Source organism: Artibeus jamaicensis, unplaced genomic scaffold, assembly GCF_021234435.1.
Source record: "Artibeus jamaicensis isolate MK-2021 breed Jamaican fruit bat unplaced genomic scaffold, CSHL_Jam_final contig_477, whole genome shotgun sequence".
Classification (NCBI taxonomy): Eukaryota; Metazoa; Chordata; class Mammalia; order Chiroptera; family Phyllostomidae; genus Artibeus; species Artibeus jamaicensis.
The window spans coordinates 4,434,644-4,441,833 of record NW_026521854.1 but is presented as its reverse complement, the minus strand read 5'-3'; the positions used below and the strand labels follow the sequence as shown (position 1 = coordinate 4,441,833).

The 7,190-nt window shown below is 50.6% G+C and overlaps 1 long non-coding RNA gene across 1 annotated transcript; it reads right to left on the bottom strand.

Annotated features, from left to right (window-relative positions):
- Window positions 1–457: 457 nt before the first annotated feature.
- Window positions 458–6,446, bottom strand: LOC119054700 (uncharacterized). Its single transcript, XR_005083567.2, has 3 exons — window positions 5,880–6,446; window positions 5,527–5,759; window positions 458–665 (listed from the first exon to the last, which is right to left on the bottom strand). It is a non-coding gene; the product is annotated as an uncharacterized LOC119054700 (long non-coding RNA).
- Between the last annotated feature and the right edge of the window lie 744 nt (window positions 6,447–7,190).

Below are 7,190 nucleotides of genomic sequence, written 5' to 3'. Positions count from 1 at the left end.
CCTGCAATCACCTTCACATTCTTTTTAATCCCCTTACTAAATGATGTCACTTGCGGTTCCCAAACCCAAACGCCAACAGAGGCCACCCAGAAAATATTTATATTGAATGAAGGGGACTTAGTCAGGTAAGCACCTGCTTGTTGTCACCTGTGGAAGTTTAGTGCCATACCCCAGGTCGCTAGGGCTTCCCATAGCCAGAAATCTGAATATTTTTAATGGCCTAGAAGTAACGTCCTGGAAGATGATTTTTTTAAACACTTTAAAATGCTGTGCAGATACTGCACTGTACACTTGATATTTCCTAAGAGGATGGATGTTGAGTGTTCACACCACAAAAAGAAAAAAAGGTAAGTACGAAAGGTGAGGGATGCATGCATGTTAATTAGACTGACTGTAGTGGTTCTTTTACAATGTGTATGTCAGAACATGGAGCCACACACCTGAAAAATACGCAGTTTTTATTGGTCAATTATACCTCAAAAGAGATGGAGAAATAAAATAAAGTAATTTGTAGTACTGTATTAAAAAATCCTGTTGGCCGGCACGATAGAGGCCCAGCAACGCAGGCCTGTGGTGCTGCCGGGATGATCACCGTTGCGTCTCCTGCTCCCTTTTCTTCTCTCCCCTCTCCGCCTTTCGCCGCTGAGCCCCCGAGATCGCCGTGCCTGTGGGACAGGAGAGAAGGGCTCAGGTCAGGGATGAATAAGGTGCTGTGGGAGGAATCCTTGAATTTTTAACCAAACTCAGACATTTAAAGAACTTATGCCCAAATAAGAAACATAATCGGTAGGCACAAAATAGACAGGGGGAGGTTAAGAATGGTATAGGAAATGGAGAAGCCAAAGAACTTATATGTATGACTCATGGACATACACTAACAGCTGGTGGGGGGAATGTTGGAGGGAGGGGGTGCAGAGCAGAGGGGGATAAAAGGGAGAAAAAAATGGGACAATTGTAATAGCATAATCAATAAAATATACGTTAAAAAACATAGAAAAGCCCTGGCTGCTATGGCTCAGTGGATTGAGTGCCAGGGGAAGGGTCACAGGTTCCATTCCCAGTCAGGGCACGTGCCTGGGAATTAAACCAGTGATGCTTTGGTTCTCAGCCTGGTGTTCAACCCACTGAACCACACCAGGCAGGGAGAATAAACAACTCTTTCTTAGGAAAAAACATAAACTATAAGCACAGTAAAATAAATAAATAGAAGCTGTGCCATCAGCACCAGTCGGACTCTCTCGAGAGAGCCCAGGGACCCCACCCCCACCCTACATGCATCTCCAGAACTCCTCTTGTCTTCTGAATTAACCTGCTTCCCTCAAGCCCCAGGATCCTGGATAAAGAAAAAGGGAGTCCTTATTCAATGGACTTGTTTTCCTGTTCTGCTTAATTGCTTGTGTTGGGACAGTGTTGCTTTCCATCACTTTCAACACAAATGTGCGATGCTCCTGCTTCGCTTCTTGTGGACGGAGCTGCGTACTGTGAGCTGTCCCTGGGAGCAAACACCACCTCGCCTTATGGGAAAATACACGCCACCCTGGTCAGGCAGTGGGTGGGCTCAATCTCCGGTCACAGTGCAGACAAGAAGCAACAGTGGGACGATAAATAAGTGGGGCAATAAATCAATGTTTCTCTCTCTCTCTTCCTTCCTCTTGCTCTCTCTGAAGCAAATTTTTTAAATTAAAATTTTCTTAATTTTAAAAAAAGAAATATATGCCAAACTCCAAAGGTCCAAATTTTACAGATCAGTGCTGGGATGTTCAGTCTGTCTACACGCCAAGGGCTCCTGGGAGGAAGCTGTGCTTTGCAGGCACCTTGTGCTGTTATGAGACTCACAGGCTGTGAGGGCGAGAAGATACTCAGAAATCACTTAGTCCACCCTCTCGTTCCACGGAGGAGGAGGATGTTTCCAAGGGAGACAGTAGTGAAATGGCATGACGTGCCCCAATTCGCACAGCTAGACAGAAACCCCGATTCCCACCACCACCGCCCCCTTGGCACCCCCCCATGCTGACATGCCGCCTTTTCAGACAAGGGGAAACCCACAGCCAAAGCAGCCTGGAGGGCAGGACGTCCAGCAACAACAGCCGCCACTGACTGAACACTTGCTACTGCCAAGGACCAGGCTAGGGAGTTAAACACGTGTAATCTTCCCGAAGCCTTATTGGGTGGTACAAATACTGCCCCACTGTACAGATAGGGCTCCAGGGCTTAAGCTGTCAGCCCAAAGTCACACAGTGAGTAAGTGTCAATGCTGATGTGACAGGGAATGCAGGCAGCCACTCTCTTAATCAAAGGGCTGCCTCAAGGTGCCCGGCTGACTCCCCCGCCCCACCACACCCTCCAAGGAAACCTCTGCCACCCAGCCATCCGGCAGACGCTGCATTCTTCTCCCCTGCTGTAAGTGAGGTGGCATCTGGGGTGCGGGGTTCTCCGTCAGGAAGCACTAGTGGGACCTTTTGTTTCCGATAATCAACAGTTCAGATGTTCAAAAAATTCTTGCAGTAAAAAATGCCAAAAAATATGACAAATAAAACTAAAATAACTTCATAAATGCTTGGCTCAGCTGGGAGAAAAGAAAAATCCTCAAAGGCTAAAAATCGTCGGAAAGCCCAATGTCAGGAGGCAAGTGCCCACTAAACCCCAGGGAAGGGTGAGTGGTCATCAGAGCGTCCCCGTTGGCCTCAAGCTTGAGTTTTAATGGATCAACATGAAGGGAAGGAGCTCTGAGGACAAAATCTGGGCTCAAGTAGAGTGGGAGCCCCCTGTCACAAAGCTGGGACAGCTGTACACCCTAAACAGACCCCCTGCACCTGGAGGCGGTGGGAATACCTGCCTGTCTCTGCCCTGAGCAGAGTCTCCCTCGATCACTCCTGATCAAACAGCGGCTCCACGTGGACCTGGGGCTGAAACTTGTGCCAGCTACGAGGCACCCCAAGAAAAGTTTATTTTAAAGCGGTTTCGCTTGCGGAAGGGAAACACACAGACCCTCTGTGTGAGAACATAATTCACACTTAGACATGGAAGGATTCCTGCAGAGAAAACACCAAAGAAGTCACCCCAGACCTACACGCCCGCCATGTTCAGCATCAGTTGGGACAGCCCAGTCTCGTGGGCAGATGAATGGATACACAAAACATGCTGTGTACATAGGATGGAATATTACTCAGTCATAAGAAATAAGGAAATCTGCCCTGGCTGGTGTAACTCAGTGCATTGAGCCTGGGCCTGAGAACCAAAGGGTCACCAGTTTGATTCCCAGTCAGGGCACACGCCTGGATTGCAGGCCTGGTCCCCATTCGGGGATGTGTGAGACGGGACCAATCTATGTCTCTCTCCCTGTCTTTCTCCCTCCCTTCCCCTCTCTCTAAAATAAATAAATAGAATAAAATAAAATAAAAAGGAAATCCTGCCACTTGCAACAGCATGGATGGACCTAGAGGGCCCCACGCTGAGTGAACTAAGTCAGGAAGGCACCACATTGCATAATCTATGGGTGGCCTTTTCTTAAAGGTAGAGACAGTGCAGAATGGTGGTCGTGGGGACGGGGGCGGCAGGGAGCAGAAATGGGGTGAGGCTGGTCAAAGAGTACACACTTTCGGCTGGCAGGTGAATCCGGTCTGAGGAGCCCCTGTGCAGCTGGCGACGACAGTGAACCCCGCACTCTGTGCCGGAAGTTCACCAGGAGAGCAGGTTTTAGGCATTCACACACACACACACACACACACACACACACACAACTGTGTGTATGTGAGAGGTGACGGTCAGTTAATTAACCTGGTGATAGAAGTCATTTCAGCACGTACACATACATCAGATCATCACGTTGTACACTTCAAATATATTAAAATTCTATTTTGTAAATTACACCTCCGTAAAGCTGGGGGGGGGGTAATCTCACAATAGAAAATTACAGGACACAGCAGAAAATGCGAAGTATTAATACCTGAAGGGAAAAGCCAGTTGGGGAGAAGCAGGTGGACTCCAAGGTGCTGAGGCCGATTCAGGCAAAAGTAACGCCTGACAGGGAGAGAACGCCACCGCGGGGCTGCGCCCTGTGCCAAGGGCGAGCACGTGTCCCTGCAACCTTTACCTGCACCTTCAACCGACCAGCCAATGACGGGCTTGGAAATAAGCTTAAAATAGCAGAATTGGGAAGGGCATTATCGACCACCAACTCTCAATGTTTTTTAAACTGCAAGTCTTGCAATTCTGGCCCGGTTATATAGATGGATGATAGATGATAGATAGATAATTGAGATAAATGTGCACAGAAACACGTATACGCAACGTGAGCCTATTGGTCAGGGTTCTTCAGAAAAACAGCAATAAGATACATATACCTATATACTTACACAGATATATACACATAGAGATACACATATACACATACACAGTGAGGTAACGCAGGTTCATGGTGGTGAGGATGCAAAATACAGAGTTTATTCTTATTATTAATCATTGTATTATTATTAATAATTGTATTATTTCCCATACTGTAACCCTACTTTTGCCCCACCCTGTATGTATGAGGAGAGAGACAGGCAGAGACAGAGAATGGAGAACTGGCCCACAACTGGGGCTTCCTGAGGGTCCCAGGGTCCGCCATCCACGTGCTGGAGACCCCGGCGAGCTGGGGGTGCAGTTTGGCTCTGGCCTAAAGGCCTGGGAGCCAGGGGAGCCCACGGTGTAAATGACGTCTGAGGCCAGGACACGCGATTAATGTCCCAGCTCAGAGAGGGAGGAGAAAAAGGGCGGGTTCCTCCTGCCTCTGCCTCTGTGCCATCCGAGCCCTGGATGGGCTGGAGGTGCCCACATCAGAGAGGGCCACCCACTGTACTGAGTCCGGGGGTTCAAATGCTCCCCTCACCCAGAGACAGCCTCAGGGACACACCTAGAAACAATGTTTAATCTGGGCAGCCCAGGGCCCGTCAAGTTGATACACAAAATTAACGCCAAAGTGTATATATCCATCCGCACATACACACACAATACCATACATACAATGGGCCTCGGTGTAAAATGCATTTCTTACTGCAGATCAAGGTTAAAAACAAAAAGTCTAGGAAACTCGGATACAGTCCGACATTTTCTCTGGTGGGAAACTGAGGCCCAGAGGGAGAGCGACCCATGTTGCCAGCCTGGCTCGAGGAAAGTCCACAGACCCCAACCCGGCCTCTCTGCGGCCCTGCAGGGCAGCCAGCTGGCACCATGCAAACCCCCCCTGGACGCTGCCTCCTGTGCCCCGGGAGGGGAGCACAACGCAGGTCTGGCTCTGCACAGGCTGGAGCAGGAGGTCATGCGCCTTGGCCCCTCTCCCTCCCGGCCATGCCTTCTCCTTCCCCACCTTCAGGCAGAACCGCCGTGGCCCCTTCTGCTGTGTCCACGCTCTCACGCTCCAGACTTGGTCTCGGGAAATGAGCGAGTAACCTTCTTCTGTAAATGACTCCCGTGCTATCTTCCTCCTGGTTATTTGCTCTTTGACTGAAAGACTGAAAACGTAAGCCAAAGACAAGAATTTCTCACCTAAAGTTTCTCCCTGGTATCAGCAACCCTGCAGAGAAGCCTGCTGGTGGTGTGGGGGAGGGGAGGACACACTGGGCCTCCGTCCCGTCCCCGGGGACCCACACTGTCTAGTGCTGGGCCGCCAGGGGCCACAGCAGACTCTGCTGGTCATGAGGCCGCCGAGGCGTTGGCATTGCCTTCTCCCCATCATCTCCTCCAGCTGCTCTTCTCTTGATACGGAGCTTCTGATCTCCCTATTCGCAAGGTTGGTAAAGAGAGCGACAGATACAATGATAAAGTTACGAATCTGCTTTTTTAACAGACTTAGCAAAATGTGTCAGTCTAGACAAAGTCTGCCCCTTCAAAGCTGTCACCTTGGGGAACGAAGAGCTTATTTCAATGATTCTTCCATTCATTTCAGGATCTCTGTTTTAGGAATATTCATTATTACCAGTTGTGAAATGCCTGCTGGGGATCAAAAACCGCGCCAGGCCCTTTACATACTGTACCGGATGAAATCCTGTAAGAGAAGTATTGTCCCCATTCACACAAGACACAGCGAGTTTTATTCTATCTGTATCAACCCTCATCAGTGGCCACACTCTAATCTCTAATTTCAGTCTGCACACTTGGCTCTAAATGACTCTGGGCTGTTTCCAGAAATCAAATCTACCCTTGAAAGGCAAAGAGTGACCCCCACAGAGAAAAGTCAGAGTGTGTCACATGCTCAGTCGGATTTCCCAAAAAGGAGTTCCAGGGACATTTTATGCCCTGGGAATATCTTTGCATAAATTCCTGGCGACAGGTGAAGGCTTTGATGTTTGAGTGTGTGTGTGTGTGTGTGTGTGTGTGTGTGTGTGTGTGACTGGACGAGGTGCTGCAGAGATACAGCCTTATCTGCTCTAGAAAAGCTCTGCCTACACCTCCCACCTGGAACTTTGAGAGGGGGGAGTGCCCTTCCCTCACAGGTGAGGGGCGTGGTTCGATTCTACCTGGTGTCCTCCTCTCCAGTCCTGCACCTCCCTTCTCACCCCACCGGCTGCTTCTGGTGACAGAGGGGATGGCTCGGTGCCCAGCTTCATGGCTTCCCTGCCCCAGACGGTCTGGGACACCCCAGACGGGGGATGTGCTAAGGGGTTGGCCCTATTTCCCTCCCCTTCAGCTCCCCTTGCCTCTGATGTGGAGGACTGAAGTGCCCCAGCCTCCTGTGGGCAGTTTGCAGGGTCAAGGCCAAGCTCCCTTCCAACCAGATCTACATCTCCAAGTCCTTCAGAGAGGGAAACTCTGGAGGTGCCACTAGTCAAGTGGCCGTAAGTGCTGCTCAGCTGCTGTCACGTTCCCTGAGCTCCCTCTTGGCCTCTCCTCATACTGCCGACTCCTCCCCGCCCTCGCCCCCAGCCTGTGGCCCTCCTTCCCTGAGAGAAGCAGCAGCCAGGGGAGCCCAGAGGCTCCACTGTTGGCCCACCTCTCTGCCTCCCCTCCTCTGGCAGCGACCCATCTGCAGCACTGCATGAACAGGGTGGTCGCCACCCCCTCCTCAGAACACTCTCCCCCAGCGCCTCCTGGACGGAAGACAGCTGGGCTCTCTCCTGGCTCTTCTCCCCTCCTCTCCTGTCACCAGCTGCCTGCTCCCTGTCCTCTGCTGATAGGTCCTCAGAGCCTCCCTTATTGCAGGGCCCCAGGGA